The sequence below is a fragment of the Cetorhinus maximus genome, chromosome 10 (genome assembly GCF_964194155.1).
Source record: "Cetorhinus maximus chromosome 10, sCetMax3.hap1.1, whole genome shotgun sequence".
NCBI lineage: Eukaryota > Metazoa > Chordata > Chondrichthyes > Lamniformes > Cetorhinidae > Cetorhinus > Cetorhinus maximus.
In genome coordinates this window covers 41,456,133-41,469,113 of record NC_135888.1, presented here as the reverse complement: position 1 = coordinate 41,469,113, position 12,981 = coordinate 41,456,133, and positions in this window count along the sequence as shown.

Genomic DNA, 12,981 nt, shown 5'->3' with positions numbered 1-12,981 from the left:
GAGTTGAACCCTTCACCGGACACAGATGCTGATGAATGGGGAGCCAGCCACATCTCAAAGGTGCTGGGAACACACAGAGAGACAGAACTCTGTGCCGCTGACCCAGGACATTCTTACAGCAATGATAAGCCCCATTGAGGTGACTGATGTGTCCAGTGACTGTGGAGGCGCAATACCAGAGTGCTGGGAATGTTTCACAAAGCACAGGGAAGAGACCCTGAGCTGAGACACAAGCCTTTACCTTGTGCAGGGACCAAGGCTTCAAATCTGAGTGGCATGAACACTGCTTATCAGAACAAGGAGACGTAGGCAGGGAAACATTCTTGGGAGTTTATTTACAATAGTGAACACTATGTACAAGTGATTAACACCCATGCTCAGGCAGCTGTGGCTCAGTTCATAGCACCCTCGCCTTTGAGTCAGAATGTCATGGGTTCATGTCCCACTCCCGGAAACCAAGAACTGTGAATGTACTCGAAAGAGTTACATGCGATCTGTTGATAACTCGAAAGAGTTACATCTTCTTAACTTTCCTAACCCTACCACTACATCTTGGTGCTCCCCTGACATCCACAGCGGAGGTGGAGGCAGCCTGCTGACTGCTATGCCCTGTCTGTGATGACCTTGGCGGGCGTCCTCTGGAGGGCTGAGACCTGGAAGGCCCTGGCCTGCTTTTGGGGTCTTGCCATGTGGCAGTGGCACCCTCCTCGGCCTGTAAAGCTGGAGCTGTGGGTGTCACAGGAAGAAGGTATTCGGTTGGGCCAGACTCTCCTGGGGAATAATTTTCCCCCCATCGGGGGGGAAGAGCAGGAGCGGGCGCGTGCAGGTGCCCCTCTGATTGGCGCCCCCGGTCAGGGGGGCACCGCAATTTTACATGGGTGGGCCAATTAAGCCCCGCCCAGCGTGGCGGCCACCAGGACGCGCTATGCAGTCCCTGTGCAGTGGGGGGGATTCCCTGAGCCGAGAGTGCACTCTTTCGCAAGAGCGCACTCATCTCCCTGAGGCTAAGTGCTGCCTCAGGGAGATCGGCACCAAATTTAAAAATGGTAAAGGTGCATAAACAAAATTTCCCTGACATGTCCCCTCATGTGACAGTGTCACATGAGCTGGGACATGTCCATCACTTTAAATCAAACATTTATTAAATTTTTAAAAACCCTCATGAAACTTCATCCTGCCCGTGGATGAGGTTTCATGCTTTTTCTGAAGCCCACCAGGGCTCCCGGCCTGCCCGCCAACCTTAAAGTTGGACAGGCAGGTCCATTAATTATTTCAATTAGTTTTTAAACGGCCTCAGTTGGCCATTGACAGGTCGGCAGGCGCACAGCTGATTCGGCTGCGCCTCCACCGACCTTAAAATTGAAAGTTCCGCCTGACGTCATCTCGTGTGATTTTATGCACCAGTGAGTGGGCCCCGCCCCCCGCTCGCCGACCTAAAGCTCTTGGCCCAGGAGTCACCTGGATGGATGGCCCCGGGGTGCGCACCTGCTGATCTTCCTCCATATGGGTGCCCGAGGGTTCCTGGCTGAGTCCTTGAGCAGGGGAAGGCGGAGTGAGATTCGATTGCCCCGTACGCCTCTTGCATTGACACTGTTGGAGGCCAACTATGGCATCAGCGATGGTGTTCAGCCCCTGCAGCAGTGCAGGGTCGATGTCCTGTACTAACGCCTCCATGGCGGCCCCCATCCTGCCAATGTTGACTTTTGTGCTTTGGCATGCTGGCGCTATCACTTCAGATTGAAGACAGACAGACTCCTCCATCGTGCCTTGCAATATGAGGAGTGCAGTGGACATCCCTTCCTGATGTTTCCGAGCTTGCCTTTGCAGCTCCAGCAACTGAGGTATGACTGAATCCAGAGGTTCCTCATCTGACTCTGACTCAGCAAGTTTCTGGCTTCCAGCAGTCCTCTGAGTGCTGGAAGCCTGGGAAGTCCCTGCCGCTATCTGGTGTGGATCAGACAGTGCGATGCACTCACCAGATTGTGAGCCTGAAACTACTCCATAACCAGGTCCCACCGAGGTGTGTGTCTGCACTGATGGAGGGTGTGGGGTGAGCACTGTGAAAGGTCTTCAATGAGGACGCCATCAGATTATTCTCCTGAGGTTCCTTTGGGACTAGAGTCGTGGACCTGGGTCTTGAACTCCCTCAGCTGTTTCCCAGATGTGCCTGCGAAAGCAAGGAGAGATAATTAGTGCATGTCAGGGGACTGTGTAACAGGGAAGTGACTCACAGCATGGTTCTCTGATGGATGTTGCACTGCTGGATCCTCACTTGTTTGAGCAACCTCACTGTCAGCACAGGAACGGTCCAGATCCTCGCTGGCCAGCTGGATGACTCTATTTTCAAAGTCTGTGAGGAACTTGATGTCGGGCAGTCCTCCACCAGTCTGCAACCTTTCCCTTTTGTAGTGTGCCTGCTTGTCCTGCTTGAAGACAGGTGGAGAGAGTGTAAGCAGGACACCTACCAGGCCAAATGAGAATGATGTCTGGCATGTGTGGGTGGTCAGTGGTCCCATGGATGAGATGAGCACACGTTCCACAGGGCAGATGAAGGTTTGTGTGAGAGAGTGAATGGTGATGTCCACATCAATAGTGAGATCCCTGTGGATGTGTGATGGGTTTGTGAATGAGTGAGTTGAGAGTGATGAGCGGAGTGACTGACCTGGGCAGAGCAGAGCAGATCATTCATCCTCTTTTGGCAGTGGGTAGCCATCCTCTTTTTCAGGGTGTTGGCGCTGACCACTGTTACCACCGCCTCCCATGAAGGATTGGTCAACTTGCTTGCTGGCCTTCACCCAGAGCGGGGGTAGAGGACATCACAGCGGGCCTGCACTGTGTCCAATAGGCGCTCCAGGGAGGTGTCGCTAAATCTGGGGGCAGCATTATTTTTTCTTCCTTTGGCAGCCCTCAGTTCCCAGCAGCTTCCTATTCCTTGACGAGTGCAAGCTCTGTGCAGGGGTGGCCTTTAAATATGTCCCCCTGAGGTGACGGCGGGGCGGGTGAATCAGAGGATGCCCCACCAGTGACCCAGTGTATTTCTCAGGAATGCATAATGTATGACGTGGGAAAGGGACAGCATGGCGCGAAAACCCACCATTGCGGCAGGCGGGTAAAACGTCCTTTTCCCCGCCCATTACCACACTTAGTGCAAATCTGGAATGATTCCACTCAACGGGTTCAATCTTCCCAATGTTTAGTTATAGAAGATTTCTGCTCAGCCATTACTGAATGTCAGATGAGCAATCTAACAATTTAGAGACAATAGAGGGGTCGAAAGGTGGTAGTGAGTTAAATCGGGGGATCATCAGCGTACATATGGAAATGGATGTTTTGTTTTTGAATGATGTCATCGAGGGGTAGCATGTTAAAGGGAAACAGGATGGACTATGGGTAGATACTTAGCGGGGGCAACAAGGGCAATGGTGCTGGATTGGGAAGAGAAGAAATTTTAAGTCACCCTCTGGCTTCAACTGGACAGATAAGAATGGAACCAGGCGAGTGCAGAGCTACTCAGCTGAATGATACTGAAAAGGCATATGGAGGAAGTTGTTGTGCTTAACTCTATAAACAACTGCAGACACATTGAGAACAAATGAGGAAGGTTAGTGAATGAAGATAGGAGAGAATCTAGAGAAAGATACAAGTTTAGAGCTAGGGCAGGGCAGGACCTGAGAGGAAGACTTGCCCATTAGGCACTGGGAAGGAAGGGAAGCAACAGAGGCAGCTGATTGGATGGTCTCAATCGCAATGGCAATGAAGTCTATGAGCTCTTCACACTTTTTGGTGTAGGAGACAGGAGGGAAGTTTTTAAGAGATGATTTGCAGTATTGGCAAGAAGACTGGGTTATCTTTGCAATCCAGGACGACCTTGGAATAGGGAGCGTTTTAGACGGATGAGTACAGGATCCGATAATGCATGATGTGGTCTAGACAGACGTAGCCGAGGTAGACCAGTTTTCTACCATATCCCTTCAAGTCTGTGTCCCTTGGACTTAAGGGAACAGAGATGACGGTCGTACTGGGGTGTGGTCAGGATGAGAGAGCATAATAGTTTTAATGGGCACTGTGTTATCAAAGGTAGTGATTAAGCAGATAGGTAGCTGCAGAAATAATGTGGTGCACGGAGGGCTGTAAGCTAGGCAGTTGCAATTTTGAAAGTGCAATTGTAAGTGAATTCTGAATTAAAGTGCTAACTCTGAAGGAAAGTCATACCTGAATCATTACCTTCATATCTCTCTCCTTCCTCAATAACCTGCTGTGTATTCCCAACGCTTTCTGTTTTCATCGAAGAAGTTTTGATATACTAGCCAGCAGTAAAGAGCAAGAACTCATCATCCAGCATGTATGCAGCAGCTATTTGCCCATAAGCAGGTAACGACTGTAGTCAAGCGAGTGGAAAACATTCAATTTTAAAATAGTTTTTACTGAGCAGATTACATGAAAAGAAAAATGCTTTGAGCCAGATATCAGAGGGATGTTGTATAAAAGTTGTCTTTAATATCATACAGTGAGCAGAAGATGCCACATTAATGAATTTATCCCTCCGCCATTCTATTACCCAGTGGTATTTCCACTTCATTTGAATTTTAAATTTGTTTTTCAGGGTTATTTTGTTCTCTCTTTTTGCAACTTTGACCCCATGAAAGATTGCTCAAGGCTCAGAGACATTAATTGCTGTTATTATACTCCCATTGGTGTTGCTGTGAAGCTGCCCCGTGATTTCTTCAACACAAAGTGGCTGCATCATTTGGGAGTCAGATCAGTGGCCAGAGAACCAAGTGCATTATAGTTTGAAGAGTGAGAATTAACTCTACACAATGGCTTTACACTTCTTCTGTTGCATTTTGATGGCAACTCAGTTTCAGTTGGCTTGAATATGGGCAGAGCTGGTGGCCAGTTCACCAAACTGAATCAGAAAGTCTAAAGGTAATGTCCTGTTGTCTCATTTCTCTTAACCCTCTTAAAACACACACACACACGCACATGCGCACACATGCACACATGAACACACAGACACACAGATGCATACAATATGCAGACACACACACGCATATATATGTGTGTGCGCACACACACAGACATACATACAGACGCACAAACGGGCTCTCACAAACACACACACACAGCAGACACACACACAGACACAGACACCCACATACAGACACACACGCATGCACAGACACACATGCACAGACACACAAATATAGACACGCACACATAGACACACACACATAGACAGGTACACACATCCACACACATATACACAAATGCACAGACACAGAGACACACATACAGAGACAGGCACACACACACACACACACACGCACAAGTTTCATGGTTGCTTAGTGGTAATGTCACTGGACTATTAATCCAGATGCCCAGGCTATATCCCACCATGGCAGTTGGTGGAATTTAAATTCCATAAGCAAATCTGGATTTGAAAAACTAGCCTCAGTAATGACGACCATGAAACCATTCTCGATTGGCATAAAAACCCATCTGGTTCACTTTGGTCTTCAGGGAAGGAAATCTGTCACCGTTACCTGGTCTGGCCTACATGTGACTCCAGCTGTGGCTGACTCTTAACTGCCCTCTGAAGGGGCCCAGAAAGCCACTCAATTTAAGGGCAATTAGGGATAGGCAACAAATACCAGCCCTGCCAGTGATGCCCACATCCAGTGAAAGAATTGAAAAAACCCAGACACTCCTCACACACAAACGCTTTCACATGGTCACCCCACACTCACATACCTGCCCACCTTTCACACACACCCAAACACCCCTGCACATGCACCCACACAAACATCCACACATGTATGCATGCACATACACACATCCACATACGCATACACCCCTCACAGATACCCTCACACCCACATACACCCAACATATATACACCTCCTGCACCCACACCAACATACACTCCTCACACATGCTCCCGCACACACATTCTGCACTCACAGACACCAGCAGTCACATGTACATCCCTCACACACGTCCTCACATACACCTCACATTGGAGAGGTTTACAAGACTGGTTCCAGGGATGAGAAACTTCAGTTATGAAGATAGATTGGAGAGGTTGGGACTGTTCTCCTTGGAGAGAGGAAGGCTAAGAGGAGATTTGATAGAGATTTGATAGTTCAAAATCATGAGGGGGCTGGGCAGAGCAGATAGGGAGAAGCTGTTCCCACTCGCAAAAGGATCAACAACGAGAGGGCACAGATTTAAAGTGATTTGCAAAAGAAGCAAATGTGACGTGAGAAAAAACTTTATCACACAACAAGTGGTTTGGGTCTGGAATGCACTGCCTGGAAGTGTGGTGGAGGAAGGTTCAATCGAGGCATTCAAATGGGCATTAGATGATTATTTGATTAGAAACAATGTGCATGGGTACGGGGAAAAGGCAGGGCAATGACACTGGGTCATAATACTCATTTGGAGAGCCGATGCAAACACGATGGGCTGAGTGGCCTCCTTCTGTGCCATTAACATTCTGTGATTATGTGATGTACCCAAACCCTGACAATCATACTCCCTTAACATAGATACGTGCAGGTTGTTGGTGCCTACCCCAGCTTGTGAATGGTGACCTGATTGACCAGTGGGCAGATAAGTGATGACTGCAGAGTTGGTGGGGCATTGCTCCCCTTCCTGGCTCCACAGGAAGGTCAATTTGTAAAAACTGTCTTTTGAAAAATCTTACTTACAGTTCATTGTCTGTACGAACAGAGTGGGCCCAGTGCCTTCTCTGCCCAACCTATCTATAGGAACCTAAAACCAATGGTAGGCCTCTTATTTAAACATGTAAGGCCCCTGTTGTAGGCAACAGTAAGGAAATGGCACATGCTATTATTGGGTAGGATGTTTTTCCAGTGTCTGTGAGGTGAAGGACATTGATCTCAGGACATGGGCATCGTTGCACCAATTTATTTTGAATATATTTGCCATGAAGATATTAATGTATATAATGTTATTGGAAATTATTTTAAATTGGACTTGTAGTAGAGTCTGTGTCTGTGGGTGTGAGTGCGTGTGTCTTAATTGGATTAAGGCCTTTGATATATAATAGCTTTGAGATGTTAAACAGTAAGGTAAATAGTACAGTTACATTTTGCTGAATAAACCATTCAAAGACTGGTTGTGAAATCTTGCACCTAGCTAGGAGACACCAAGCAATATGCTTATATTACTAATAAAAATTGATACTATGAAAGGGGTTTTATTTTTAGAAGAGGTGGAGTTCAAAGGGCCTGGTGATACAATGAGAATTTGCATTCAAAGGGAAGGAGAGGTATATACGGAAGAGTTTTGTGTGTGGAAGTCAGAGGCATGTAAGATCTAAGCTTGTAAGCCTACAACTGTGTCTGCAAAGGAAAAAATAAAAAGGAACCTCATTTTTAATTCATAAGATAAAATGTGCTTTGCCTGGTGTCTGTTTAAGTCTATGGGCTATTGTTGCCTTAGTGAAGGTTTACCTAGCAGTGATTAATTTGGGGATTTATTTAACAGTTATTATTGTAGTAATTTGTAGACATGTGTATGTATTTAATACCTTGTTAAATTAATAAATGTTTAATTTAATTTATATTAAAAAACCTCTGGAGGCTTTTCATTTGGTGGTTTCATTTCTGAATTCAGAGCTGCATCTCAAACATACCAATTGAAAATATAGGTTATGACAGTTGTTTAAAGTTTCCCTCTGGGATTTTAAATAACTCAGCCTTTACCAACTGCTGGGTCATAACAATATTATACATGATTTGATTTCAATGCAAGGTGTGAACCTAGCTGGAAGGCTAAGTGAATAGTGCAAGACGGCACTTCATTTGAAACTTGGTGGGCAAAATGCAGAAGGGTAAATTAAGAAGTAATGGTTATATAATGTCAAGCTTGGATTTAAAAAGCTCATAAATTAGGGTGGAGAAGGGAAGCAATATTGAGGAAGCGTCAAAGAATTGAAGCTTGAGGCAAGGATGAGTTGCACTTAAGTCAATCTTGATTTTTAATACAGTGAAGTCGGAGGAAAATTGCCCTGGATGGTTAGAAGGAGCAAGGGGGGAACATTAAAGAATAATTGAAGTTGGGTAGATAAAATCATGAAGAGTTCTGGTGGAGTAAATAAGGAGAAACTGTTTCCAATGGCAGGGGAGGGGCTGGGGTCAGGGGGGTGGGAAGTGGTGTTTTGGGGGTGGCAACCAGGACTACAGAGTTAAGGTAATTGGCAAAAGAATCAGAGAGGAGATAAGCAGAATTTTTTTTGAAAGGGATGCGTTTTTATAATCTGGAATGTACTGCCTGGGAGAGTGGCAGAAGCAAATTCAATGGTAACTTTCACACAGGAATATTGGATTATCGCTTGAAAAGAAAACATTTACAGGTCTATGGTGTGGGACGAATTAGATACGTCCTTCAAAGAGGCAGCAGAGGTAGAATGGGCTGAATGGTCTCCTTCTGCATTGTGTGATTCTATAATAGAGAAAGACAAGAAAGGTGACTGAGTAGGAGAGATAGAGACGACTGGAGGTGAGAGCAGTATTGCAAGGTTTTATAAATGAATTGGTAAAATTGCATAAAATGATATTAGCAGCAAAGCAAAATCAAAATCCCAGCATTCTGCTGGCTGCATCACGATCATCGATAGAATTCATTAAACTACGACACATCACATCAAAATCTCGGCCGGAATTTTCCAGTCCCTTACACCGGCTGGATCTCCTGGTCCCGCCGATGTGAATGGAGGTTTCAATGGCTCGCTGGCCCAGACGCAGGGGAACCCGCCGCGGAGGGGCTAGAACATTCTGGTCCCAGTCTTACTGGAAATACCATTACCACCAGCTATTGACCTGCAGTTGAAGGAGACTGATACAATCTGTAGGTATGATTTTCTGTTCTTTCTGTCTGCGCTGTGAGAATTGCATTTGTCAATATAGCCAAATGATCTTCAGTAATTAGAATATGAATCCAGGTGCTCCTGGTGATAAACGTATTTTCTTCCAAAGACGCACCCTTCGATGTAACCTTATTGTGTTTGTGTTCTGTTTTCAAATTTATCTAACTTTCACTCAGTCAGAGTGTGGAAGATCATTCAGTTCAGTCGGTCTCTGGGGCCTGTAGGGGTTTATGAATTGAGTGCCGTTCACAAATCCTGTTATTTTCAGGAAAACAATTAAACTGCTGATTGCGCTTTGAATAGTGTCAGTTGCTAGTCGGCTTCAAATACACAGACTGCAGCCATAAATAATTCAGACTGTTGTAAACCTTTACATTCCTACGATAGGAGAAAATAGCAACATTGATGGATAGAGTCGCTCAAGAGACAATATCTTGCAGGGGACCAAAGTAAATTTATTTTTATTTGAAGTCAGCCTAACATTTTGAGTCTGAATTAGTTTCTGACCTCCTGACTTTCTGAATGTCTTGTGGACGGAGAGTCTGCCTGCAGAGGTTGTGTGCAGTTGTGTTCTGGAGATCTAGGAAGTGGAGGGCTGAGTTAGCTTGGGGAGGCCCCTGTTTCACGTGCAATCTGTGTTAACATGCACGCTACCCTACCCAGTTATCCAAGGGAAAGTTTGTCAAAAAGTACTTCCTAATCCCCAAAGGTTATTATGTGGAACTCTCATGTGGTCATTCATTCTCAACAACACTCTATTAAGTGTTGACCTCCTTCACTACACAGCCAGAACTTCCTCCACTGCCTCCCCAGCCTCCACCCCCAATCTCAACGCTGTCATTGCTGCAACATAGCAACTATTGTCTTTCATGAGTTTCATTGATGAGCTGACCAATTCATGGTCAAACCAATGTGCTTTGTGTCAGTTTGCAAAACTCTTTTTGGCAGTAACTTCCATTTCCATTGCATTTAATTCAAAATGAATGAGTTCTTCATGTGGCTTTGGTACATAATCAGGTGGAAACACTACAACCCTCTGAGAGCTCTGAATTCTTCCAATTCTGACCTTGGGGTTTCCACAATTCCTTTTGCTCTTCCATTGATGATAGTGCCTTCAGGTGTCTAGGCCGTAAGTTCTAGAATTCCCTCCCTAAAACTCCCTCCACCTCACTTCTGTCCTATAAGACAATCCTTAAAACCTACCTCATTGACCAGGCTTTTGTAACTTGCCCTTTGTCCCCATACGTGACTTGATATTAGGTTGTGTTTGCTAATGTTTCTGTGAAGCCCCTTGTGAAGTTTTATTATTTTAAAGGTGATATATAAATGCAAGTTCTTGTTTATTAATTCATCCGCTCTGGGGAATCTAAGTAATCTCTTACATCCTTGTAAATTCAGGCTACCCAAATAGAGCAAATTAATTCTATGCTTTGGTATGGGAGGGATGAAGAAAAGTAATGTATTGTGGCCATATTTACCACAATTGTTGTTTGGCACAGGAATCAATAATCTGTAGAATATGTGTGCTTGAATTGCTTTGCTTGGAGCTTTGTAGATTAAGTGCATTGAAGTACAGTGCATAAGACTTTCAGTATTGAATATGCAAAAGATCCATAGGAGCTGCATTTTGGGGGGAGAGGCAAAGGAGGGTAGATGAATGTGGAGGGGAAGGAAGTGAGGGAGAGATAATGGGAGGAGATGGAGCAGACACAGGAGAAAAGGAGACAGGCAGGATTGAGAAAAGGAGTGATGAGGAACTGGAGGTAATGGGATTGAGGCACAGCCATTCAGTGAGGAGAAATTTAGTCGATTGGGAGGTCAATTTGTTTGCATAAATTGGCAAATGAAATGAGGAAATAAAGTAGAGTGGGGTTAGTGTGTGAGGGACAGGTGTAGCCAGTAGAGGGCTGGGGGAGTGATGGGAAGGGGTTGGGCTGTTAGTAATGGGAAATAGGTGCAACTGAGGTGAGTAGAAGGGGTTAAAACCATGTTCATGGGGCAGGGAGTGTGCGGGGTGCAGGGCAGGTGGAACTGAAATTTTGTACAGGTGATGAGTTGGGAACTGAAGTCTAGCTCAGTGGATAAGGGGTTCTGGGATGATATATTGCTCAGTCAAGGAGAGGATATAAAATCCAAAATCTTTCTTCGGTGGGGGATCTTCTGCATGCTGATGGCTTGTTTAATCACACAACTGGTGGCCAGAGGCATCCAATGTGGCGCTGTTACATTTCATCACTGAGTTTTTCTGACTGGCGTCATGCAAGTATGAATTGGCTATCCCTAGTCCCTTCGCAGCCATCCCTTAAGTCTGTTGGCAGCTCTGAAGAGATCGGGTATTGCAGGATAAAAACATTATGGCAGCTGGCCAAGAATTTTGCACAGAACTGCAGAAAGTTTCTTTTTCTGCTTGCACACCAGTCGCATATTGAGGGAGTGGAAACCTTTGTGGTTTACGAATACTCTGTATTGATCTGAGGGCTATCTGAATTACCACATGCATCATCGATGATGCACTGCACCCATGGGAAGCCAGTCAGGGCCTAAAACCCTCTCTGCTGGACTCCTTTCTTCCACCCACCAGCAGCCCCCTCACCACCTGATCACCTCTCTGCCACCCCCTCTCTGTTATTCCCTCTCTGGTGTCCTCCATCTCTGCTATTTCCTCTTTGCTTCCTCCCTCTCTGCTGCACCACACCCCCCGTCAATCTGCTCTGCTTCTCCTCTCTCTGCTGCCTCCCTCTCTGCTACACCCCTCTCTAATGCCCCCCCGCTATTCCCTCTCTGTTCCCCCCTCTCTGCTGTTCCTTCTCTGCTGCCTTCCCATCTCTGTTGTTACCTCTCTGCTCCCCCTCTCTCTGCTCCCCCCCACCTCTCTGCTGCTCTCTGGCCCCTTCTCTGCTTCCCCAACTTTTACAGGGCACTATATTCCCCACCGTCCCTGACTGAGAAGTTGGTCATCAGTCTGCCCACCTGAAACCCAGCTGCCCTGCAGCAATAATATGCTGGGAGCAGCCTTAATAGTTTCAGAGTTGGACTTCCAGCCCCCATCTTGGAGAAAGGCCCGCCCTAGAAAGCTACTGGCCAATCTGATTGGCTGGCTACAGTTCCAACGGTGCCAGGATCAAACGGTGGTCAGTGCTGGGGGTACAGGCAGTTCCTGAGGATGAAGAATCATGGAGCCCAGACTTAAAGCTCAATCTGGGATTTTGGATGGGCCGGGCTGGCAGACCCAACCATGGGGTGGAGGGAGGCGGAGGGCAGGGTTTGAGAGGCCAGGGAGGAAGGGTTAAAGGGGGACATGATCTGGTGGGGGTGGGGTGGGGTGCTGTGTGTGATGCCTACGAATGCCCCCCCATCCTGCCTGAAAGTGGTCTGTGCACTGAAAGCTGCCAGACTGCCCGACTTGCCCTGTCTTCCCCTGCTGCACGTAAAATAGCAGTGGGGCAGAATGAGGCCCTTAAATGGCCAATAGTCGGCCACTTAAGGGCCTCAATAAACATAAGGGTGGGTGGGCTGCCTGCCACCTATTCTACAACACCATAATATGGGAGACATGTCATGAGAGGGCAGGAAGGTAGTGGGAAGGCCACGTGCTTTATTTTATGAGCCCCCCCCACCTTAAAATAAGATGGGGGTGGTGCAGGGGCCAGTGTCGTAAAAACGAGTCCGGGGATCTGGCAGGTAAAGGGAGGCAAGCTGGGCCGGATCCACGGGGTAGGTGCATTTACAGCGCTGCTGTGGGCCTTCTTTATACACCCCATGGTTGGCTGACCCTCTCCCCCACAGCCTCTGTGATCTCCGACTTATCTGGCATTCATCCCCAGCTGCCTTCCTGCCTGATGGGCTGGCTGTTGGGTAGTAAGCCTGCTGAATAGGTTTAACTGTCCTGCAGTTAAATTCTGCAGGACATCCAGGAAACCCACAAAGTTGATAAAATCTGATGGAACTCTGAACCCACTAAAGCACTGAAGCACTTAAATTAGATTTACGTACCTGCCCTGTTAGATTTATTGATACTGTGAAAGTTGTTGGACATGGAGGCCCAGTTGCTTGAGGCGCTGGCTAATTGCTCACAACAACTCTTGCTT